The 27,171-nt window shown below is 40.2% G+C and overlaps 1 pseudogene; it reads left to right on the top strand.

Moving 5' to 3' along the window:
- LOC134621132 (ATP-binding cassette sub-family C member 4-like) lies at window positions 1-26,104 on the top strand (annotated as a pseudogene).
- The last annotated feature ends 1,067 nt before the right edge of the window (window positions 26,105-27,171 follow it).

Raw genomic sequence — 27,171 nt, 5'->3', positions numbered from 1 at the left:
CAGCATGGCCAAAAACACAGGCTTGAGAGAAGTGACATGTACAGTGTCCTTCCGGAGGATCGGTCTGAAACCCTGGGAGAGGAGCTGCAGAGGTACTTCAGCAAAAGGCTAATGTGACAAAACCAGAAGTGGTGCTGGTTAAGAAACAAGTATCAAGTTAATGTTTTATTTTTTTTATAGTGTGATTTGCCATTCTGTCACCCTGCCACTGCTTGTAATATCAAGTGCTTTTGAGAGTCTGTTAATGTGTTACTGACCTGCTGCCAATTAACCTAATTAGCCTCAAAGTCCCAACTTTGTGAGATGTGTTGCTGCCATTAAATTTCAATGCAAGTAATTTTCATAAAATAGTAACGCACCCCTGTTTTAACATGTAACAGGTTATCTACCTTCTATTGTGAATAAAATATGGATGAGATTTAAGAATGATTAAATCCTGATTTTATTTATATTTTACACAGCATTGCAACTTTTTTGGAAATGCGGTTATAAATCTTGGGCTCAACTAATAAACTCATTTGATTTGCAGATGTTGGAACGAGGAAGTAAAAAAGGCTTCAAAGGAGCTCCGGAGGCCACAGCTCTCCAGGGTTCTTATAAAGTGCTATGGAAAGTCCTATGCATTAGCCGGCCTATTTGAATTTTTTCTGGTATGTTGTGAATATTTACAATTGGCACCAGTGTTAAAGCAATCATTCATGCACATGTCGTATTTGAGATTTTGTGCGGTTTTCTGGCCATATTATTTCAGATGAGCTAAAATAAAAAGGAATACTGTAATTTTACTATATTATTGTATTACTAGCAGATATTTGAACCAATTTACCACATCCAGTACTAGTAATGGATAGAGTGAAGCTTGTTTGCATATTCCATTATGTATTTATTGTCTTTGTCGCAAAGGAGGCAATCAAAGTGATCCAGCCACTTCTTCTGGAGAAAATAATCCTTTTCTTTGAGAATTATCACCCAGATGATCAGAGGAGTCTTTGCATGGCGTACGTTTACGCTGCTGCGATGTCCATCTCCACGTTTGGACTGACTATCCTCCAACATCTCTACTACTATCATGTCCAAAGAACAGGCATGAGGATTAGAGTGGCTATGTGTCACATGATCTACAGGAAGGTCAGTGAAGATTCAGAAAATTTGCACAAGAGATGCAGATTTTTGAGCTCACAACTCTCAGAATAATTTTGTAAATTTTTCAAGCTGTTAAGTGAAAATGTTCTCATCAGGCTCTTGGTCTCAGCACTGAATCCATCAGACGAACAACCACCGGTCAAATAGTGAACCTACTTTCAAATGATGTTAATCATTTTGATGAGGTAAGGCAGCAGATGATCTAAATTTGTAAGGGTCAAGAACCAACTCGAAAAGTATATTTACGGTGGCCCCTAGAGACAAAGCACGTACAAACTCCAAAACACGTACAAACTCCAAAACACGTAAAAACTCCAAAACACGTACAAAACACAACAGAAGTGCTCCAGGATGCTAGGCGCAGTGTTGAGCTTTTGTTACCTAGTGGCTACACACGCCAGGAAGTACCAACGACCGGATTTGGTGTGTGGTAGTAACAGGTAAATGAACATTTTTTTTTAAATTATTTGAATATATATGAGTGCTTGTGTATAAATACACAAACAATACACATATGCTTTCAATTGTGTAATTTAAGTGATCTAGGTAGCTCTGTTTAGGAAGTTCAGTTAACGCTAGAAATGTGTTTTGGAGTTTGTACGTGCTTTGTCTCTAGGGGCCACCGCATATATTTATATATAAACATATTTAAATAAAACCCACTTTTTTTTTACATTAGTAATTCCTTTTGTGCATCATTTTATATTATTGTTAATAATAAATTAATTAAAGCAACAAAACAACCTGAAGAGTCGGTTCGGAGCCGAAAGAGCCGGCTCTTTTTAGTGAACCGAGCCGAAAGAGCTGGTTCTCTAAAAAGAGCCGGAAATCCCATCACTACTGCCAGACTTCTTCTTGGATTTTAGATACAAAGGTGCATTGCTGCCCTCCTCTGGTACTTCGTAAACCAAGGAGGTCAAACTCATTTTACCTTGAGGGCCACATACAACTTACTTTGATCTTAAGCAGGCTGGACGAGTGCAACTGTGATTTTTCTTTTCTAAAGAAATGTTGCTGTAGGAAATGAAAGACATGTTCGCACAAATTAAATTGTAAGAAATGTTTGAAATTACACAAAATGTTCTGGTAGCTCATTGCCCAGACTCTCCTGTAATTACAAAGCAGGAAGTGTTTGTTAATACACAGAAAACTTTCTGTTTCTCTTGTTTTCTTACTGTGGGCGCATTATTTTACAGAACTTCTGCAGAGTTCTTCCCAACTTGGTTTCAATTATAGAAAGGTTGGCAAGACGACTGAGTCAAAAGACTTCCCCCACTGACATCTCAACAAATTTCCCAAAATACTCTCTGTGTAACTTTTTTTTTTTGGCTTTTAGCCTTTTATTCTGTATTTCTCTCTCCTCGGTGTTCTACAGCCAGATTCCTGTTTCTTACTGATTTATCAAAACCTTTATTCCACCCCGGTACACTGAGTTCCCTTCTGGTGTTTTTCTTTCCTGGGATACATTTGTTTCCACTACTCATAATTATTTCTGAAATACTGTGGACGTGTTCCATCATGTGGAAAAACTAATAGAAATTTCCATATCATATCATTCCACATCATTTTCCAGATCACAACCTACTGATATATTTTGAGTTTTTAACCTCAGCATGCTAAGTGCACAGCTGATCATCACACCACTGTGACAAAAACTACTTTTTGTTGAGTTGTTGCATTTCATGAAGAACGTAGATTTATATGAGCTCTCTAAAGAGTATGAGCTCTATTAACTGATCGAAGTGTGTTTAAGGTTCTGTATAATCAGTCTGTATTAGTAATGACCTTCGTCGTAGCCTTAAGGATTGTCCTATGTTAATTTTTTCTTTGGGTCAGATGAGTAAGTGATGGATGGAGGGAATTACTGCAGTCATAGAAATCCTAAACCTGCTTGCTTTGGGATTAGATACATTTGATGCATACAAACCCACACATAAACTCCTCTGTAGGACTCCCATTTTTAACTTTAGTTTTTTTATGTCCACCTAGATAACCAGGGAATGTTAAAGCTGATACTGAAACCCTGCAAATATTTTGCGAGACCAGAGCTAATGTAGAAATCAGACAGGAAACACCAGGGAAACAAGACACAGCTGAAACTAATCAGATGATTACAAAAGAAAGTAAAACTAAATACAAGACCCAAGAAACAAATGACAACCAAAATAAAACAGGGAATGAATAACTGAAACACTCAATATGGCAAACTAAAAACAACAGGAGGGGAAACAAGGGAACAAGAGCCAACAAGAATGAATCAAAGGAAATCAAACAATGAAGAACAACCCAACCAACAGAAATAGAAACTTCAACTAAAAAGATTCGAACTAAGAACTAAACGTTCCCTATAAATCTAAAAACATTTTAAAACAAGTTCCAAACTCTGAAACCCGAGTCCAAACCCAGGACCATGACAGGACCTGTTTAACAATGCTCAATGACTGTGTCTATTTTCTCATGCACTAATATGTTATTTATAACGTATCGTTAGGAAAACTAGCGGACTCAATGACATGTTTTGGGGTTTTTTGTTTTTTGTTGTTGTTTTTTGGTAGGAGCAAAACAGCAGTCCTTACTGACAGCAGAATCCGTATCATGAATGAAGTGGTGTCTGGCATAAGGATAATCAAGATGTATGCCTGGGAGAAACGGTTCTCGGCCCTGGTGACTGAAGTTAGAAAGTAAGGATGACAATCAGGGACAAACTGGTATTGTTTTGACAGGAATCATTTTCTGAACCAGCAGAATACTATTGCATATATTATCCTTTTTTTGGTACCCCTCTCCATCATCAACTGATTTAGCCCTCAGCTCTGACAGGCTTACGGGGTATTGTCGTCAAAACACAGGGAGGACGACAATACCAAGTTTGTGAATGTGATAAACTCCAGAATGAGGCGACATAGGATTTTCAAATTCAGACCATCGATGCACCTACTAGAAATCTCTGATAAGTTCCAATCCCGCTGACCTTAACCCCAAGGTCAGAGGTCAACTTTTCTGAAAATCACTTAGGATTTCCACATTTTTCACATAGGTGCAAATGCTACAACTCTTACATAAATCCTCCTTTTGCAACATGTTTGCATTTTATGTTTGCTTGTCTTTTCTTCAATTTGTGAAAAAGTTTATATTACTATTTTATTTTGTGGGGTGTTCTTAATTGGTATTGTTATCCTCCTGCTGAAACTCATATCAAGAGTGACCCCTAAACTCAGTGGGAGGTTTGGATCCTGCTGTATTGGATAACCAAGAGTACTTGGACAGAACTTATGCAGGCACAGGGAGAACATGGGAATTCACAAAAAGCTACACTCTGACTTTTTTTTCCTTTTTCCTTCATAACTTAAAAATTAAATATATAATTACTGTCATAGACATATCAAAGTGAAACAGATGTTGCTCAACATCCTGCCAAATGTAAACTTAAAACTTTGCTTCAACTATGTAATCCATCTACATATGTTTTCTTATGTTTGTAGGAAAGAAATCAGTCGGATATTAAAGAGCTCCTACTTACGAGGACTCAACATGTCTTCCTTCTTTGCCAGCAGCAAACTCATAATCTTTGTTACCTTCACGGTCTACACTCTTTTGGGGAACACCATGACTGCCAGCCAGGTGTTTGTCACCATGTCCCTGTATGGTACAATTAAGGTCACCCTGACCCTGTTCTTTCCTCTGGCCATTGAGAAGTTGTCAGAGACTGTGGTGAGCATTCACAGGATTAAGGTAAATTATTTCTGTCATAAACTGTAGGAAAAGTTGGCAATCCAGTAGTCATGTCCAAGATAGTCAAGCAATTCCCCAAACTGGTGGAAAACCATGTATATCATTTTCCCAGAATTTTCTCCTACTGGAAGAGATTGAGAGAAAAAACATTAGGTTGCCTTTGGCGGAAAAGGGGGAAAACTCTATTGAGATCGAGAAACTGACCTGCTACTGGGATAAGGTAAATAGTGTAATATATTTCGTAGCGGTGTAACATATTGTTGTAGAACAATGACTGTTCCTGCAAACTTTATAGTTTGATGTAGTACTTGCTGCCATTTTTGTCTTTGTTTAGAGTTTGGATGCACCATCTCTTCAGAATGTTTCCATCACAGCAAAGTCTGACTGTAATCGGACCAGTGGGGGCCGGAAAGGTCAGTAAACTTGTGTAATCTATCTTAGCATCCACCATAAGATTATAGGAGTCTTTAACCTAACGGTTTATTACCGGATTCTTATACACTGCTCAAAAAATAACCACTTTAATAACATATCAGATCTCAATGGGGAAAAAATCATTATTACTGATGTGCACTGAGTAATATGTTAGGTGGTGCAACCTGGCAACATTGGATGAACTGAAACATAATGTCCCAGAGGTGTTCTATTGATTTAGGTCAGGTGAGTGTGGGGGCCAGTCAGTGGTATCAGTTCCTTCATCCTTTAAGAACTGCCTGCATACTCTCACCACATGAGGTTGGACATTGCTGTGCACCAGGAAGAATCCAGGACACACAAGCATATGGTCTGATAAAGTTCAAGGACTTTATCACAATATCTAATGAAAGTCAGGGTGCCGTTGCCTAGCCTGTAGAGGTTTGTGCATCCCTCTATCAATATGCCAGTGACTCACCACCAACCCAGTCATGCTGAATGATGTTACACAACATACGTTTTTCCACGACTTCTCCAGACCCTTTCAGTTCTGTCACATGTGCTCAGGATAAGCCTGCTTTCATCTTTGAAAAGCACAGCGCGCAAGTGGAGCACCTACCAATTCTGGTATTCTATGGCAAACGTTAGTTGGGTTCCATGGTGCTGGGTGGTGAGCACAGGGCTTACCAGAGGGCACTGGGCTCTCTGGAGCCATAATTGTCATTTTGTAGGGTTTTGGCAGTGCTCATCCAGTTTCTCTTTGTAAAACGGAGCAGATCCCAGTCCTGATGATACCGTTTTACCATGTGGGAGATGGACTACCTGTGCAATCTCTGTAGGGTCCAGGTATCAACTAACAACCCCCTCTGCTATTTGACTGATCACATCAATATCCCAAAAGTTTAACTGACTAGATGCTATACATTTATTAAAAAAATATCCTTTAATTCTTTCTTTTAGCAGTGTACTTGATTTGATTTGTAAAAGTGTGGAGGGTTTTTGCTTTGTTTTTTTTTTTTATGTTACTGCATAGAGTCCTATGAAATATGTGGCCCATGATTCAGTACCTTGTAGATTCACCTTTAGCAAAAGTAGCTAGACATAATCTGATCTTTATGACTTCATCAGTCATTATTCAGTTTATTCAGGTTTAGAGGCATATGTTTATACACAGCTCTTTTATGGTTCTGCCAAGGTGTTTCAATTGTGTTGAGGTCCAGAATTTGTCTGGGCCATTGCACCATAGCAACTTGGAAACAAAGTGCCAAACCATTGCAGGGGTCTGCATGTATTTGTCACTGACAAAAACAAAAAAAATGCAATTTACCCAGCTTACTTTCATGACATCCATGTTTTCCTCAGTCATCCCTGCTGAGTGCAATCCTGGGAGAGCTTCCTCATGACACAGCCACACTGAAGGTCAAAGGTCAGCTAACCTACGCATCCCAGCAACCGTGGGTGTTCCCTGGAACCATTCGCAGCAACATCCTTTTTGGGAGAGAACTTAACCCAAAGAAATATGAGTGGGTCCTTAGAGCCTGTGCTCTGAAGAAGGTGAGCTAATGTGTTCAATCAAAGCTGAATGTTGTGTTCATGACAATGTAGAAATACTACTTGAAAAACTATGACTGAAAAACTTCTAAAGCCTGAACTAATACTGAGAAGCTTTTGGACCTGAACTTTACAGAGAAGCAGATGCAGGTCCACAAATCAGGCTTCTTCTAGTCATGATTCTGGGTTTTGTACCCAGCGTTTTTCAGCTTTGGACTCACACTCTCTGCAATTTTCTGTTGAATATTATCTTTACTTAGGTTGTGTTTTCATTCTGATTTTATGTTTTGTATTCATAGTTTCTTTGTTAGTTATTCTCAGGTTTTTCCTTTCCTCTTATGTTTTTAATGCCTAGTCTGCGTTTCGATCATTAATACTTGTCCTGGAATCTGCATCTTTGCTTATAGTACAGGATAGCCTATTTTGCTAATATTCTGAAGAACAAAACCAAACTGCCAATATTTATTAAATGACAAAAATGTTCCCCTATTTTTGGCATTCACATTTATTTGTGTTACACGTACATTTTGTGCAGGACCTGGAGATGTTCCCAGATGGAGGCCTGACACTGATTGGAGACAGAGGAGCCACACTGAGTGGGGGACAGAAAGCTCGTGTAAACCTGGCGAGGTACGAGGACAGTCACAGCAGTTACGTCATTGTTATGCACAGGAGAGAGGTTCCATTTTTAGTATAATCCTCAACAGATTTGAATTCGGTAGAGGCAGTAAAAAGTTACATGTTCGGGCAATTTTTTTTAACCCTCCAGGTATGCACACTACTGTTGTTATAGTTGTTCTACTTCACATGCCATAATCAAAGCACTTTTTTTTTACAGGGCTGTGTATGAGGATGCAGACATCTACCTTCTGGATGACCCCTTTAAGTGCTGTGGATGCAGAAGTTGGAAAACATCTTTTCGACAAGTAATGACTGCTCACAATTCTCTGTGTCCCGAAGAGATACCCATATGTATCCATATACATTATGTATAGTATATTCTACATGCTACTTATCTCTGTTTTATAGAAGCTAAGGGAATTATTAATCGTAAGGTTAGATTTAGGTGGCAGAATTTGAGTTTTCAATTCAACACCGGTCATTTCATGGCACTTTATACTGTAAAGACCTAACAATACTATCACTGATAAACTTAGGAGTGGGATTATTATGCTCACATCGAGCCATGATTTTTATTTCAGGACCCCAGTAGAGTTGCTTTGCATGATTGGCAGTTCCAAAAAGCATTATTTAACTGTTAGCGGCCCTTTTAAAGCCTCTCAGTTTACTAAGTTACTTTGCTGATTACTTATTTTCAAAAGTAATTAGTTACTTTTTAAAACATTTTGCACCCTAAATAGGTAATAAAGCAATAGATCTTTCAGCCAAATTCTACTTTTTCTGCATAATCCATCATATAAAATGTAATCAAATGAAAATGTCTCTTTTTAAAACTTGTTTTATTAGTTTTAAAGTTTTAATTATATGCAACATTCTCTGACTGGAAGAAATTTGTTTAACATTTAAACCTATTTTCTGTATATTCCAGCACATAAAATAAAATATTTTTCAAATAGATGCACGTAAAACACAGCAGAAAATAAATAAAATCATAGACTCAGCGGTCCAGTTGTTCTATTTTCACCTGTATAGCAGGAGTGGGGCAGGCGGAGGTTTGCCCTGGTGCAGGTGTGTCGTAGCGGTCAGTGGAAGGATCTGGGAGTTTCACATTCCCGTGGCAGCGTACTGTCGGTGCTTGCTTGGAAGTTTAGGGGGTTTTTTCGCTGTAAAAAGAAGTTTTCTTTCCACGCAGTGAACAGCGGACGCTAATGTTTTTGTCACTTTTTACGGAATCAAACTCAAAGTAAGGTCAGTACTTCCACGCTTTAAAGGCTGCACGGTCATACTCTCTGCCGCACTTGTTATATTATTATTTTTGATCTGCACACAGCTGTTGCCACGAACGTTGCACTCGCTTACATCATTGTCATGAGACAGTCTTGCAAAAAAAAAAAAAATCACGGTTTTAGTAACGCAGTAAAGCAGCGTGCTTACAGGAAAGTAACAGTAATCTAATTACCTTTTTTGCAATAATAATCCCTTACTTGTTACTTGAAAAAAGTAATCGGATTACAGTAACGCATTACCTCTTTCTGATGCACACAGATCCTTTTCTGCTCTATTACAGCCACAGACTATCTCCCCCCCCCCCCCCCGTAGAAATATATTTTCTGCCACACATCCCATTTGACCTTTTAAATGTTCTTTTACTCAAATGCTACACAAGTCAGCTATATATGTATCATAGTTCCAATATTGTAATCACTTTAAATGAACACAAACAATGAATCTGGATCTGGAGGACTGAGCTCGCATTACACAGCTGACACAAATGAACATAACAGTGTCACAGGGGAAGAGTAAAACTAAACACAATGAACTTGGGACACCAGAGCTGTGTCCCCGCCCTTACCGCTTTCTCCCCCTCGGTGAAATAATGGATACTGTTGAAACTCTCTGTATTTTTCTCTTATTTTTGTTAATTGAAGAGTTACAAGAAATCAGCCATCACAGACGACTGATTTATCTCCGACTAAGAGATAACCGAGTTCGGGTACAGTGAAAATACATGTCTTCAGTTTTTTCCCCCATCGTTTATGTGTGTATTTGAAATCTGTTTACTAGCTAAATAAAACTCCGATGTAGACGTGATTTTATTTGCTCTTTTATCTTTTATCAGTTAACTAGTGCATTTTATTTAAGTATGATAATCAAAATAAAGTTTTGACACGTTTTTTTTTTTTTTTTTTAAAGAACAAGAGCAACATTCACAATAATGACAAGAATAAAACATTTTCCTTCACCAGACGAGACCACAGTACTGCAGGATTAACCTGAGTGTCCCAGTCCTGGACAGGATTTTCGTCAGAACAGGGAGTCTCTGAAAGTGCTGCTGAATCTCCTTAACCAGGATCGGCCACATGGTTGGGGTGCCACAATTGAGGTCCTTGTGTTTCTTTTCTGGCTGGCAAGTGGAGCATCCTACAGAGTTGTTTCCAGAGTGTTTGCTATTCCTCGCTCCACTGTTCACCGCATCGTCCACAGGGTCACAGAGGACGTGGTGGCTATTCGCCATCAGGTCATCCATCTCCCTCGTACTCCTGAAGACCTAGATGTCCTGTCTCATGGGTTTGCAGGGCTGGCAAGACACAGAGCCTTTTTAAAGGCTGATGGTGCAGTTGATGGCTGCCATGTCCGCATCAAGCCTCCCAGCGGCCCTGATGGTCAGTGCTACAGAAACAGGAAATTGTTCCCATCCATACTCCTGCAGGCAGTTTGTGACCATCAGGGCCGCTTCATTGACACATATGTGGGCTGGCCTGGGTCAGTGCATGACTCCAGGGTGCTACGCAACAGCCCACTGTACCGGCAGGCCATTTACCCTCCTCCAGGGCATTTCATCCTAGCAGATGGAGGGTACCCGTGTCTCCAGCATCCACTTCCCCTCATCACTCCGTACAAGAGGCCAGTTCAAGGTGTGGGAGCCCAGCGCTTCAACTCTTATCATTCCAGGGCTTTTGGAATGATGAAGACAAGGTTCCGGGCCATCTTCCTTCAAGCGCTGGAGGTGCACCACACCTTTGTACCACATGTAAGTCATTACAATATAGTGCCATTCTTTTTTGAATAATTATAATAACATAATGGAAACTTTAGTGTATGTACATTTATAAACACCTTATTTAAAAAACAAAACATCTGTTTCAGGTCATAACAGCATGTGCTGTCCTACACAACATCTGCCTCGGTGCTGGTGACGCTATGGACCCGGAGGATGCACCCAAGGATGATGTGCAAGATGAGGGGGAGATGGATTTGGAGGCAGTCAGTGGTGCTCTCTGGCGGGACCAGCTATCTGCTGATGTGTCTGCCCTGGAGGAGCTACCCCAGGACCATGAATATTTTTAAACAAGCAAGTATTCTGTTAGTAGTGCATTTTTTAAATATTACTTGTTAGATCTTTATTAACAGGATTGTTTGCATCTTTCTGAATACATCTTAGTGACATGGCAGCCGTTAGTTACATCAGACCTGCAAACCCAAGTGACAGATGATGCGGTGGACAGTGGAAACGAGCATCCCTAGACCTTATGGAGATCACCCTGTATGATGCTCCACTTACTAGCTGGAAATACAAACCAAGGTCTTGCTTGTGGCACCTCCTCCATCTCTCTGGTCCTGGTCCAGCACATTCAGAAGCACTGCCCGAGACTTCCTGCTCAGCCAAAGATCAGGCCTGGTTAAAAGTACCTGTGCTTACTGGGACTCAGGTTAATCCTGACTGTAATAATAATTCTTAAGAATTCATGTTTTTTGTTGCTTTTTCTATTGTTACTTTTTTTCAGACATTTTAATTAATTGTGCTGATAAAATTTATGTTGTACATAGTTTCTTAAAAAAAAGAAAAACAATGCAAATAAAGGTGAAGCATTTACATTTTTATTTACAGAAATTTAATCCTTTTTTTTTTTCAACAAGTTTCTCAAGCAAACCAAACAGTCTGTCCATTCTATCTCTTGCCTCCTGTGCTCTTCTTTCCTCCATTTCCCTCTGCAATCTCATGTCCTCTCTGATTAAATCCAACAACTCATCCCTGTCGTCCTTTCTTTTTGCCCCTCTTTGCTCTACCTGGCCCTCATCTTCCTGCTCTTTCTCATCCAACACTTGGTTGCCCATTGCTGAACTGGGCCCTGGAGTGTCCTCATGGATGGAGGCAATTAGCACTGGAGGCCTGGTAGAAGGCCTCTGTCCTAACACCTCATCCATGAGGGCAAACCAGGGCCATGTAGCAGCAGTGGGCTTCCTGCTCACTCCCTCGCCTGACCCTGGATACTTGAAATCCTAAAGGCAGAGGAAATAAAAAGTGGCAGTTGACAAAAAAAGCAACAGTACAGGTTTACATGAATAAGTTTATAACTTGCTAAAAACCCATATTTGAATACAGCTGTACATACTTTGTATTTCTTTTTTAGATTGTCCCATTTTTTTTTTTGCCTGCAAAGGGGTGACTTTACCCTGCAGGCCCATCTTCTCAAGAATGGCCCTAACAGACAGAAAATAATAGAGCATATCAATCTTCTTAATTCCTGAACAGCATCCATAGCAAAATGTACAAACTTCGGACTAAAAGAAAGAATAAGCACTCTCCCTTATGCCTAACAGATTAAAAACGGCATATTGTTGCTGTACCTCCAACCCACAGTGGCTGAGTTTTTGGCACCGGTAAACCGGTGCTCATTGTCGCTCCGGAGTTTAATGAACTCGGTGGTCTGCTCTTTGCTCCCTAAGACATGACAGGACATTGGAATACAATCAACCATCTCACACTTCTGTTTAATGGGTTTTCTGTTTGACGTTTATTCAGCTGTGTGAATACTACTATAACTTTAATCTCAGCCAAACCGATTTACCGAGGAACAAATAAAACACTGAAAAAAGCCAAACATTAAGATTTATAAGTTATTTAAGTGACTTATATATCATGTTTAACCTGTTTAACAGACGTCTCCGAAAACGTCGGAGCATTTTTGCAAATATGTGATGTCTTCATAAACTGAGTAGATATTTGAAGTTTACACAGCTACATTCTCGCCTGAAAATATGTTAAAACTTTATTTTGTGACACAGACGGAGTAATATTAACTAACCTTTTAATGTTAAAAATGAGCGGGACTATACATCTATGTGACCGATGTACATATCGTAAGTTTAACGACTGTAAAAAATTACTTCCATTGAACTGCCTTATTAATTTTACTTTAACATAAACATCTTAACATTTGTATCGCTACTTCAAATACAACTTACATTTAAAAATGTAGTTGTCCTCGACCGCCCTTTCTACCGCCTCCGTAACTGCCGCCATTGCTGAAAACTGCAGTTTGGCTGGGCCGCGCTATGAATTCTGGGATATGGTGGGCCACGAAGGACACACCCGACCCATCCTTCAAATTCGGGTAAATGAAGGACGCATTTGTTGGCCGCATTTGAAGGAGTCAACGAATTGGGACAGCCTTCTTCGCGTCGCTGTGACGTAATCGGCCTTCAAATGCGGCCTCCGGAGGATGCAGCCGACGTTTTGGGACACAGCTCAGACCTCTTCAAAATAAAATGGGAAACATAACGAGACACAAGCTGTGTCCCAAAACGTCGGCTGCATCCTTCGGAGGACCTGGGCTTCGCGGTATACGTGAGCCGGGTCCTCCACAGACCAAGAAGGCCGGAAGAGCGAGGTTGTGAAATGGGACGGTCTAGCCTTCAGATTTGCGTCACCGCTGTGGTGGAGTTTAATAAACTCGGCCGTCTGCTCCTTGCTATCTAAAATATAACAGGCATAAATTCTCAACCGGCTCACACTTCTGTTTAATCAGTTTTCTGTTTAACGTTTATTCAGCTGTGTGAAAATCCCGGAGGAACCCACCCGATGGATTAATAAAGTTTTATTTAATCTAATAATCTAATAACTTTGATCTCAGCCAAACCGATTTACTCCGGAACAAATAAAACACCGAAAAAGGCAAACAATTACATTTTTATGTTATCCGATTGACTTATATATCATGTTTAACCTGAGTAGCAAAAGAGCGAGGGTCTAAAAACGATGAAGCCGGGAGTCCGCTGCTCGCGCCGGCTGGAGTGACCATTGAACCCCCCGGCTTGCTATCGAGCGGGTGGGTAACAGACGTCTCCGAAAACGTCGGCACAGTTTTGCAAATATACGATGTCTTGATAAACCAAGCAGATATTTGTAATTTACACAGCAACTTTCTCGCCTGAAAATATGTTAAAAGTTTATTTTGCGACCCAGAAAGATTAATAAGACTAATTTTAAAACTTAGTAGCGGCCGCCATTGTTGGCAGCTGAAATTTGGCTGGGCCGCGCTATGAATTCTGGGATATGGTGGGCCGCCAAGGACACACCGGACCCATCCTTCAAATTCGGGTAAATGAAGGACGCATTTGTTGGCCGCATTTGAAGGAGTCTACGAATTGGGACAGCCTTCGTCGCCTGGCTGTGACGTAATCGGCCTTCAAATGCGGCCTCCGGAGGATGCAGCCGACGTTTTGGGACACAGCTACAGACATGACAACACAAGCTTGACAGCATAAGAACCGCAGATATGAAACACATGAAGGGTGAGGGAGACTTAAAAACAGGGGTGAAGACACAAGGGGAACCTAATAAACAGTGAACTGTAACGGCAACCTATGCACAATAGAATTGAACTTAGAGAACCTAATAAACTTAAACATAAACATATATATATACTCAAAACATTGGGCCAGAAGACCCAGGATTGTGACAGTTTTGTGGTTCCATGCACCTGGACATTATCCGTCCTGTGGGTTGCCTGCTGGGGCTTTGGCTTTTAAAAGAAATGTTTGGGGCTGGTTTAGCTGTAAACTGGGCAGCTCTAGTCCATTAGATTGATTTACACTTGTTGAGAACCTGTTGTTTAGATGGTGATATGTGTATATAGGACCACGAATGCCAGGATCCAAGGTTTCTCAGAAGAGCTGTCTTACACTGTAAGGATATAACTGCTACTCATCTTATCTGTCTGTGGTTTTAATGCTGTCGCTTGTATCAGTGTTAGTCATAATCCTAAATATGTATGTATGTATAAATGGTTACATTTCAACCATTTCTAAAATCGAAACAAATACGAAGCATTTTGACCACAGGTAATACTATTTTACAAATCTGTGCATCCACACCTAAATGCATTGTGATCATTTATGCACAACTTTTTAAATTCAATTTAAGAAATCTGATCATCTTCTCTTTCAAAAATCTTTCTGTGCATACACATAACATCACTTTCACTTTCATTCACAACACCATGGTTGTACAGGACTGTGGACCATCCTCTCAAGTGGGTATATGTTAACTAATCCATTTAATGTGAAATAAAACTTTGATGTTAATCTTACTATTCTCTGAAAACAGCAGGCTAACATTATTGTTAGCTTAATTGCTAATCCTGGACATTTCTGCTCTCAGCTGACATCAGGTCAGACAAACCTTGGCAATGGAACAGTGGACAGTGGAAGCCCAGATGTCCCAGTTTTCTGCTGGGACTTGAACACAGCTTAGATTTGATGTCCAGTAACTGATTTCCTTTGTTGCATCTTTAGGGTCAAATCATGGTCCAGGGAACCTACAGTGAGCTGCAGTCCTCTGGCCTCGATATGGTGTCCCTGCTGAGACGTGATGAGGAGCAGGAGCAATTGTCTCAATTTGCTGACCCAGAAAAACTGTCTTTACAAAGTCGGTGGACAAATGATTCTCACAGTTCACACTGTTTCCTCAACTGCCCCCTTCCACCAGAAAGCACCTACACTGACCATCTTCCTGTATGTATATTTACTAAAGAGATTGAACATTGCTATTTTTACAAAATAGTGTTGTTTTACCCTCTGTTTTTAAAAAAAATGTAATTAATTTTCATAGATTCCCCATGCATTGTCCTTTCTGTTTTTCTTTAAACTTTCTATACGGTACCATGGTATATAAACAAGTCCATTTATTACTTCTTCTAATATGTGACATTTGTAGATATTACCTGATAGCCATTTGGCTAGAAAAGATATGCTAACTTCAGGTAGCTATTGGAGAAGTTCACTTATTCTAAGTCAGGGGTGCCCAATCCCAGTCCTAGAGAGTTACTGTCCTGCAGCTTTTAGATGCATCCCTACTCCAACACAGCTGAATCAAATGGTTTGATTACCTCTTCAGCATGCCATCAAGTTTGGTAAAAGCCTGATAACAAGCCATTCATTTGATTCATTTGATCGGAACAAGGATGCATCTAAAAACTGCAGGACGGTAGCTCTCGAGGACTGGGATTGGGAACCCCTGCTCTAAGTAATTAGTTAATGTGTTATTAAAATCATGAAAATGTATGAAAATTAAAACAACACATAAAATGTTACCCAAAATCAACTATCTCAAATCCCCAAGTAAAAAAAGTAAAAAAAAAAGATGAGTGAAGAAGAAACACTTAGCGCATCATGGGAAGCCCCAGCACCCTAGACCTTATTTCAGTGTAACTAAAGGAAGCTTGAGGGTCACCTGATCCAGCCCTTACTAATGCTTTATAAGAAAAAGGAAAGTTTTAAGCCTAATCTTAAAAGTAGTGATGGTGTCTGTCTCCTGAATCCATACTAGAAGCTGGTTCTACAGAGAGGGGCCTGAAAGCTGAAGGCTCTGCCTTCCAAATATTGTAGCAACAACAAGTAAGCCTGCAGTCTGAGAGTGAAGTGCTCTATTGAGCTGATATGGTGCTGTGTGGTCTTCATTCATGGTACATGATATGATAATGGATGGTACATATACACTGACTTATACACTTAACACTGAATTACTGCATCAATGTAATGTGGTGTGTAGGTAATCAGCATGCAGGCACTGTAAAGTTGTTACTGAAGCTAAGATTGCTTTGATGGCAGCTTTCAGCTCATCTGTATGTGTCCATTTCCACTCCATGTGAGGTCTCCCAATTTCTTAAATCAGCTATTCTTGACAATCCTTTCAACAGCTTTGAAAGAATTCTCACCTTTTCCTACTCTACGGTTCCTTTCAGTCAAATTTCACGTTACATGTAATAAATATATAAGAAAAAACTATACTGCCAAAAGTATTCGCTGATTTGACCATTCATCCAGAAACACATTTATCAGGTCAGACACTGACGTTGGACAAGAAGGACTAGCTCATGGTCCTTGCTCTAATTCATCCTAAAGGTGTTCTGTTGAGTTGAGGTCAGGTTTTCATGATATATATATTTCTCATTAATATTATTTTAGATGCACTATCATGAAGTGTCAGCGTTGTTCTGAGATTACAAACAGTAAAACTATGTTTAAGTATAAAGATGTGCCTGGATCATTTCTTGTTTTGCAGGTTGAAGCTATTCAAACTATTGCAGAGGAGACACGAGCTGAAGGAAATGTCAGCAGTCACATTTACTTTACATACTTCACGGCAGGCTGTAGCCTTCTGGTTTTAATGGTTATAGTATTTCTCAGTATTCTAGCTGAGGTAAGTCACAGACCTCGAATGGTACCATTAGCAAGTGAATGGAGATTTTTTATGTTTTTATTTATTGTGAACATAAGAAACAAAACCAAGTTGAACCTTTTTTTTATTGTTTGTTTTTTTTCAATAGGTGGCATATATCCTTCAGGACTGGTGGTTGGTATACTGGTGAGAACTCAACACACTTTTAGTACTGTGTAATACTGTGCAAGTCTTGAGATACACCTCATTTCTTTATAATTTGCTTCCAAGGAGCTAAAATGTTTTTAGATATATTGTAATGTAAAGGCCCTACAAAGAGATTTGATAAAACAGCAAGCGCTTTGGGGACAGTGGGAAGGCAAAAAAACCTCAATTTTTGCCTTCTGTTCTGTATTTCTATGTATGTTTTCAATAACTCACTACACATGTGTCCCATTTTCCTAGCAAAGTATAAAGAAATTAGTGGTAGATCAGGACTTTAGTCCAGTTCTGTAGAGCCAGTAGCTTACTTTTCTATTCATTTAATTACAGAACATTTTATTAGACTGTTTAAGTGATGTTCTTATGTTTCACACTTTGTTTAATTGTCTTCTCACCTGACAGGGCAAGAGATGATTTTACAAACGGCACAAACAGCAGAGTCACTGCTGTTAGCCTTAAAAGTGGAATGAATGTTACTAGTTCATACCAAGAGTTTAATCTCTCTTTTTACCTCAGCATTTATTCAGGTAAGCCTTTCAATCCTGTAGTTCTTACTGAAATCTTCACATACTATTGTTGGCTACCATGTGTGTTTAGTGTCCATTATGTTATATTACTTGGTAGAATATCCTGCTGTAAATCAAATACCAAACTATTTTTTTAATATAGTCCTGCTGTGTTTACTTTTAGGTTTGACAGCAGCAGCTGTGGTCTTTGGTTTTGCCAGGAGTTTAGTGATATTTCATGGGCTGGTGAGATCAGCTCAGACTCTGCACAGCAGCATGTTTAGTGCTGTGCTCCACACTCCTGTTAGCTTCTTTGATGTCAACCCCATAGGTGAGGTCTACACAGGATTTATTTTTATTTTTAAGAGGAAACAGTCACATATTTATCTGCCCAGTGTTTGTTAATAATGGACTGCATTTATATAGCGCTTTTCTAGACACTCAAAGCGCTTTACAATTCCACTATTCATTCACTCTCACATTCACACACTGGTGGAGGCAAGCTACAGTTGTAGCCACAGCTGCCCTGGGGCAGACTGACAGAAGCGAGGCTGCCATATCGCGCCATCGGCCCCTCTGGCCATCACCAGTAGGCGTTAGGTGAAGTGTCTTACCCAAGGACACAACGACCAAGACAAACAGAGCTTCGGATCGAACCGGCAACCTTCCGGTTACAAGATGAGCTTCCCAACCCCCTGAACCATGGTCCATTGTTTAAAGGTGTAAAATGTAAGAATCTAATTCAAAAATAAATCAAAACTGTCACCAATTGGGGCAGTGTTTCACTAGAAAATTCGTAGGTATCAATCCCCAATGTTTAAAAGACAAACAGCAGAATTAAATCTTGCTAACTATCCAATAACACCGGAGGAGACACTGAAAGCTTTTAAGGCTGGTATTAACATGTTAGCCTGCTTACTTTAGTTGAGATCTCTGTAATAGAATGCATAAACATCTAGGACATAACTTTAAAGCTGTCATTTTCTCACATTCTGCTCACAGATTTGGTTTAATTTAATTTTTAAACCATTTTCAATAAGCAATCACACACATTAGCCAGAAACTCCTAAAGTCTGAACTGCAGGCCTCACATCCACTTAGAACACAGAATATTTTCAAGTTGACATTCTGCCCTTTGACAACATAGTCCTGTTAATTAAAACTGTGTCTGCATTGTAGGAAGAATACTCAACAGGTTTTCCAAAGACGTCAGCCAAATGGACTCCATGCTACCTATCACCTTTGTGGACTTCTATCAAGTAAAGACTACCAAAAATTATATACATATATAGACAAAAATACTGTGCCACCTACACCATGTTACATTTACAGGAGCTGCTTGTCCACAGAAACCCATGCTATGAACCTTCCAGTATACATGCTCAATCATCCAGGTAAGGAAATCCCAAAAAATTGATTCTGTTCATCTGGACATAGCATTTTGTGGGAGAAACGTTTCATCACTCATCCAAGTGACTTCTTCAGCCTCGACTGACTGCAGGTTTCCCCAAGCTTATGAGGATGTACACATCCTGGACAGGGAGGAATGCTGGTTTGAGCGCGGAGTCAAGGAGGCCATTTACGTGAAAAGGGAAAGACCATCTCTGAATCGAGGAGGGGGCCTAAGGGTACATCTTTCACCATCTTACAATGCTGTGATTGCAGCCATTCCCCAACTCTCTGTGAATTTTACCCATGCCCTTGATCAGTGATCAGTGGGCTTTGATCAGTAATTGTTGATCAATGGTCATGGCAATTTGCATATTAACAATCAAGGAACTGACCCCACAGCCCATTGTTCATTCAGTGGGCTGGTTTCAGTCATTGTGCAAATGTGCTGTTTATAAGGTTGGGGAGGTATCTCTGGCTCGCTTCCACAGCATGTCTTTATCCTGTCTTCTCTCACCCCAACCGGTCACGGCAGATGGCCCCGCCCCTCCCTGAGCCTGGTTCTGCCGGAGGTTTCTCCCACTGAAAACGCTACGTCCAGATGAACATAATCACGTTTTTGGGACTTCCAGCATAGAGTTTTTGTATGCTTTTTGAGCACTGGTAGTTTTTTAAACGCGCTATGTGCCTCAGCAGAGTGACCCCACTCTGTAACTCTGCCACTTCATGCTTGAGTTGCTGTGGTTGCTAAATGGTTCCACTTAAAGCTGAATGTGGAATATCTAGGAGGGAAGAAATTTCATGAACTGACTGTTGCCACTATTACTTAAATGATTAGAAGGTGTAGCACTCATTACTTTTGTCCATGTTTTCTTTATTTTGACTTAACAAGATCTTTCAGTATTTTCATTATTTTTCATTATATGATGTTTTTTTTTAAGTTATTTTTACAGAATGTTGGCGTTATCGCGGTGGCAGCCTCAGTTATTCCTCTCATCCTCATCCCTGTTGTGCCTCTCCTGTTAATCTTTCTGTATTTGAGGAACTTGTACCTTCGTACCTCACGTGATATCAAACGCCTTGAGTCAACAAGTATGTTGATTTATTATTTATATAATTTGTTTTGGGGGAAAAAATAATCTGAAAGGGCCGGCAAAAGTAGTTCTTGTCTTTTCATTTTGCCCTTCCTACAGCTCGGAGTCCAGTTCTCTCACACCTGTCCTCTTCCCTTAATGGTCTTTCTACAATCAGAGCTTCCAGATCAGAAGAGAAGTTAAAGAAAGACTTTGATGCCCATCAGGACCTGCACTCAGGTTTACTCTTTAAGAATAAACATTTACACTTTCCAGGCTGACTGGAATTTGTAAAGTGACTGATTAGTTTTCAGTGTTAAGTCCAAAAATTCTGTGAGACAACTTTACTATGGTGCATTTTTGAAAGACATGCAGCAAAATGGTGAAGACTTGAACCCAGGCCACTGCAGTCAGGGTTTCAATGTATGACGTATCTGCTCAACGAAGCAAAAAGAAGACAAATAAGAGACTGAACGACGACCCGGGTCTATTACTTGCTGTGTAATAATCCAGATCCAAAAAATAAGTCTGCTTTTGCAGTTTTGTACCCCTGAGCTTAAAATGCTGATGGAGTATTGTTGACTCAAGTTCAAATCTCAGTAACTCAGTCTCAAGGTTTTTTTCTGCTCTTTTGTTTCAGAGGCCTGGTTTTTGTTCCTGATGACCTCCTGCTGGTTTGCACTACGCCTCGACAGCATTTGCTCCATATTTATTACCCTCACAGCATTTGGCTTGATATTACTCAGAGATGGTAAAGAATTAAGAACAGTCCATTCATTTAACTCTCCTTCAATAATCTCAAATACTGATTAATTCTGTTCCTATCTTGATTCAGAGCGATCGTGTGACATCGCATGATTTTTACCAAGGTCTCAGTCCTGTCTTATTTACGGTGTTACGTTACTGGCTTTGCTTTTTTTAAATGAATTAGTTAATTAAAGCTCCTGATTAGGGTCGGGCTAGGCTTCACAGTGGGTTCACCCAAAACCTTGGTTGATTGTGACCCACACCCGTTTTCACACCTTGGCTCGTGTGATTAGGTAGAGGATCAATAGGGGGTCCATGTCCCTCTTGGGGGAACACTCAGATAGGGCTTAAAATCTGGGACTCTCCACCAATTACTCTTAGAACTAAAGAAGCTTCTTGGATGAGAGGTGAAACATCTTCAAGGAAATTTAAAGAAGTCCAGATGCTTTTCTTTCCAAGCTCCTTAGACTCCTGATGATTGGAGACCTTGCAAATGATGCATGTAATTTGTGAGAGATCTGGTATCTGCATGCAGTTTTAGTTTCTCTTTTGTGGTTTAAATAAAACAGAAAAAATGATCCACTGGGTAAAAGTGTTTTTCTTTACTCGTCTCACTGTAAAGCTCAAGTAAGATTCAAGATCACTCCTAATATTATGAGGGTAGAACCATCTCAGTGAATATATGTCTTTTGCTTTCATGTCTCTTACTTGTGTCACTTTCTTTGCACAGTGATCTTGTACTTTTGCAGTTACAAAACGATTTGACTAAAAATTATGTAAAGATGGCAATGTGTTACTGACTGCAATACTTGTGTCCAAGCTAAAGCTACAAAAGCTAAACTGGCAGCACACTGGCCAATTCAACATTTTGTTAAATAGGTTTAGAAGAACAAACTCACGTAGTCTTTTTTTTTTCCTTCTTAAATATATTAGGGCTGGTGGCTGGAGAGGTAGGCCTGGTTCTTACCTATGCTGTGACACTGATGGGAAACTTTCAGTGGACAGTGAGACAAAGTGCCGAGGTGGAGAACATGGTAAAAACAGAGTGACATTTAAATTTAAGGCTTTTTTCTTCTGTTATCAGATATTCACATGACATGCTGTTATGACCTGCTGAAGGGAGCTCATGATTTTTTCAGATGACATCAGTGGAGAGGGTGGTGGAGTACACTGAGCTAAAAAATGAAGGGCCCTGGGAAACTCAGCAGCATCCTCCCTCTGATTGGCCGAGCCAAGGAATGATAACCTTTGATCGAGTGAACTTCTTCTACAACACAGATGGACCGCCGGTCCTCAAAGAGATTAGTGCCACGTTTCATGCCAAAGAGAAGGTGACACATTTGTTTGCAGACAGATAGTGGGTGGGTCTGGGTGATGATCAGCTGTTGATGTTCTGTGTGTCCTCTGGGTCAGGTCGGTATTGTGGGTAGAACAGGAGCGGGGAAAAGCTCTCTGGTCTCGGCTCTGTTCCGCCTGGCAGAGCCCCAGGGGAAGATCTACATCGACAGTGTTGTGACCTCTGAGATCGGCCTCCATGACCTGCGCCAGAAGATGTCCATCATTCCTCAGGTACAACATCAGATGACACCTATTCTGCCTATTCTGTTTTTCGATATTTCATTTCATAGCTGGACTTAACAGAATTTATGAGGAAAATGTATCGTGGCTGCACAGAACACCTGTCTGATGAGAGAGACCTTAAATCGTAGACCTACATAATTTTGCACTTGTGTTTAGTACCCACGTTCTTCTTTGCTTCTGCCCATGCACTGCTGTGTATCTTATCGTATTACCATCACCTGTTGGCAGGATTTTATAATGTAACACTTGTGTGGACCTGCATGTAGAGCTTTGTAGCAAAGTGCTGAAGTTATAAAACAAACTCCTCTGTGACCCTTGACTCTAAGGATCTGTTCGTTTGTAAGCCAAGCAGTGGTAAAAGAAAATGGGGCTTCAAGGCTTATTTTTTGAGGAATTAAAAACAAGAAAAACAAAATGAAAGCAAATTAAATTAAATTAAAAATGAAAATTCTTTGTATTTTTATATGTAAAATGTGTAGTATGAAAATGATTAATACACCTTGTATTTATGCTCAAATCAAGTATATCTGTGATTCTGCCTCACTTCTCTCTTCTTTGTTTTCCAGGACCCAGTTCTGTTTACTGGCACTGTGAGGACAAACCTGGACCCTTTTAACCAGCATAGAGATGAAGACCTGTGGAAAGCTCTGGAAGAGGCTAGTAATCACATCCAGGACTTTAGTTACAGCTTCCAATTGTTTCACAGCATGCCCTCCCCTCCGGTCTCTTTGTTGCAGAAATTTACTTAAATTATTGTAAATCGATATACATATAACATATATCATATACATATACCCTTGTACTAATAAATATCTGGGATTCAACTATGCTTTGAAAAATATATGGATGAATTAACTGTGTCTTTAAAGATCAAACTGGCATTTTGTGTTATAAATTCTTTGGTTAGACAGAAAGTATACTGTGTAGGTACAGTATAGGAGTGATTTTATTTTAATAATACATATTGCATTGTAAATATTGCAGTGCACCAAATTATTCACAGCACTTCACTTCTTCCAGGTTTTGTCATGTTTCAGATTAATTCTAAATTGCATTAAATTCATTTTCACCCCTTGCACCCATATTAAGAAAGTGAAAAAAAGTTTAAAATTCATGCAAATTTATTAAAAATATCCATCCATCCATCCATCCATCCATCCATCCATCCATCCATCCATCCATCCCTCCCTCTTCCGTTTCTCTGGGGCCAGGTCACAGGGCAGCAGCCAAAGCAGAGAAGCCCAGACCTCCCTCTCCCCAGCCATCTCTTCCAGGTTACCTGGGGGAAGACCAAGGCGTTTCCAGGCCTGCCAAGAGATATAATCTCTCCAGCGTGTCCTGGGTCTGCCCTGGGGCCTCCTCCTGGTGGACATGCCCGGAACACCTCACCCAGGAGGTGCTCAGGAGGCATCCTTGTCAGATGCCCGAACCACCTCAACTGGCTCCTTTCGATGTGGAGGAGCAGTGGCTCTACTCTGAGCCCCTCCTGGATGGCTGAACTCCTCACGCCATCTCTAAGGGAGATAAATAAATAAAAAATAAAATAAAATAAAAAAAACGAAAATATAAGGTACGTAAGTATTCACAGGCTTTGCCATGATACTCAAAATTGAGCTCCAGATCATGATAAACAAAATTCTCTGGTCTGATGAAACAAAAATTGAACTCTTTGGCCTGAATGCCAAGATTCGTGTCTGGAGGAAACCAGGCACCGCTCATCATCTGGCCGATACCAGAGCCACCCCACTGAGCTACAGGAGAAATGTGAAAATGGCTGTGCACCAACATTCCCCATTCAACATGATGGAACTTGAGAGTTTCTGCATAGAAGAATGCGCAAAAATACGTGCGCCAAGGTCGTAGCATCATACTTCAAAAGACTTGAGGCTGTAATTGCTGCCAAAGGTGCTTCAACAAAGTATTGAGCAAAGGTTGTGAATACTTATGTACATTGAAAAATACATGTTGTATTTTTGTTTTCTACTTTCTAAATTTGCGAGAATTTCAAGCCAACTTTTTACACCTCAACCGTAAAAGCCTGAGGGAGTGTTATCATCACCTTACCCAAGTTTGCGAATGCAAAAATTCAAGAACTAGGCGACGTAGGATTTTCAAATTCATACCATAGTTTGAACCACGAGTTTGAATCTCTGTGACCTCAACCTCAAGATCAAGGTCAGAGGTCATGTTTCCTAGGAAGACACCTAGGATTTTTACCATAGGTGCATCTGCTAGGATTCTGGGGTTTAGCACTTGCGGCCGCCAGTGTTTTTATTTCACTTTATGAGAAATGAAATTAATCTATTTTGGAATAAGGCTGTAAAGCAAGTGAAGCACTGTTTGGATGCACTGTATATGTCATTTAATTGTTTTTAGAAACTCTAATCAAGGACCTTGTTTTAAAGAATAAACCAAAGAAAGCTCTTGATGGTTGCTCCGTATAAACAAAGGTACAGCTGAAGTCTGTGGTGGAGGAGCTCCCTGGAAAGTTGGAGGCTGTACTTGGCTGAGTCGGGCTCCAACTTCAGTGTGGGCCAGAGGCAGCTGGTGTGTCTAGCCAGAGCCATCCTGAGGAAGAACCGCATCCTCATCATCGATGAAGCCACAGCTAACGTGGACCCGAGGTCCTCCAAACACATTGCCAGCACATATAAAGCATACACAGAAATGTCATTACCCATCCACTAGTTTTCTCAGCACACCTCTCCCATATGTTTCTACTGTGTTTTGGTTGTTGCTGTGAGTACAGGACAGACGAGCTGATCCAGAAAACCATACGAGACAAGTTTGAAGAATGCACAGTGATCACTATCGCGCATCGCCTCAACACCATTATAGACAGTGACCGCATACTTGTGAGTCATCTCTTCTGTCTCAGTGCAGTTTAATTTACTTTCAATCAACCATGTTTTATAATCATATTATCTCTCAGGAACACCTTGAGGATCTTTAAATTTTAACTTTAGCTGTCCATTTTCAGTCTGACAGTTTTCATAGGGGTGGGAAATGCATTTTGTCAATCAGTACCCATGCCTAATGATCGTGAAAGCGATCATGCACTGGCCAGGTTCCTGTTTGGCTCATCCTTAGCAGGTTGTCAGTTAAAAAAAGAATACTGCAGAGGACTGTTACATGTCTGGATAACAGATGAATCAGTCACAGTGAATGGATTTAAAGTTCTGGGCCCATGAAATAACTGATATTGGTAAAGGTTACGATCAGGATTGTCCCAATTTATAGATATATTTTCCAAAGTAGTTTTTGAGATGTAGCACCATTTTCAAACCAATTTGAGTTCATTATTACTGCTGTGTAGCGTGTCAGTCTTTATATATTTTTCACATGCTAGCTTTTAAAGGACTGTAAGTTTACCATTATTGGTGAAGAGGACATTTGTCTATTTTTAAGGTGCTGGAGAGTGGGACCATCCAGGAGTTCGACCACCCCTGTACCCTGCTGCAAAACAAAGAAGGTGCTCTCTACAGGATGGTGCAACAGACGGGCCAGGCTGAGTCAGCATCTCTGCTGGAGTCAGCTAGACAGGTGAGCTGAAAAAAGTGGATAGGGTGGAGAGAGAACTTTGGACTCTGTTTTTAAGTTAATTAGAATTAAAATAACTTTTTTCCCCTCCAGGCAGCACAGAGGTCCTGAAAGTCTGTGGCCAATGAAGCGTGATTGTTGTGCCTAAGAACTGGAAGCCTTCTACCAATTTTGTAAACAGGACGTTGCTAACTTGTACACTTGGATCCTAGAACAATAGAACCACCGTGGGTTTAAATTGAACTCCCTTGGTATTTTTAAATAAATGTGTAACTACTAAAAGAAATCACTGCCGTCTCTGATCCATGGCTTAAACCTAAATGAAAAAACACAACAATGATCATTACAAATGATAAGGATCATTTATACCACGAACCTTCCAGGGGTTATATTTACCCCTTTTTTTGAAATGCTGAGCTCTACAATCATGCTACACTTGGTTGCCTTGCAGTGCTTATTGGTTACATATTTTAATAACCACTCTCCTATCCGATGACCCATAGCTAAGAGGATTAGCTGACAACACAAACAGATAGGAAAATAGAGTTATATAGAAAGATTCATATTTATTGCAGAATTTAAAGGGGTTGGGATATTGAGGGAACAAGGAGCAGGTCAGAAAGGTTGACTGGGCAGGTTGCTGCCTATGCAAACCAGAGAATAGCTGAATCTTGAATGTACAGGAGTCCAGGGCTGAAAATTGGGGCTGGAGCAGACTGTGTGGTGGATCATCCAGAGCTTATGTCTTTTTAGTAGTCTTGACTATAGGATGGGATGATGGTGGGGCTCTACTCCAACTGACTCTTTATTGTGCTTAGTTGACAGTGTTGTCTTCTGCTACTCTATAGTTCAAGGTTCACTATGTTGGTGTCAGGTTTCCATTTAGCAGCAGTAATGATGTAGTAGCCACAATGGCCCTACTATGGAAAAAAGGTTTTAGTATACTTACAACAGTCTATGTAAATTCTGGGAGCAAATGCCTAAATTTATATCTAGATACTGGCTCTAACACGAATTCTCTCCTTTGAAGTAACCAGTGAATTTTCCTCCATTAATGCTGTTGATAATTCTAACAGCAAACCTCTTGTGACTCTTCATTAACTAAGGAGCTGAAGCTTAATGGTAATTTGTGTAGCATATAGACTGGAGATGGGTAAATGGACTGGTTCTCATATAGTGCTTTTTTACTTGAGTACTCAAAGTACTTTAA

Source organism: Pelmatolapia mariae, linkage group LG23, assembly GCF_036321145.2.
Source record: "Pelmatolapia mariae isolate MD_Pm_ZW linkage group LG23, Pm_UMD_F_2, whole genome shotgun sequence".
Lineage (NCBI taxonomy): Eukaryota > Metazoa > Chordata > Actinopteri > Cichliformes > Cichlidae > Pelmatolapia > Pelmatolapia mariae.
Note: the sequence above shows the minus strand (reverse complement) of the source record. Positions and strands in the feature narration are given on the sequence as shown.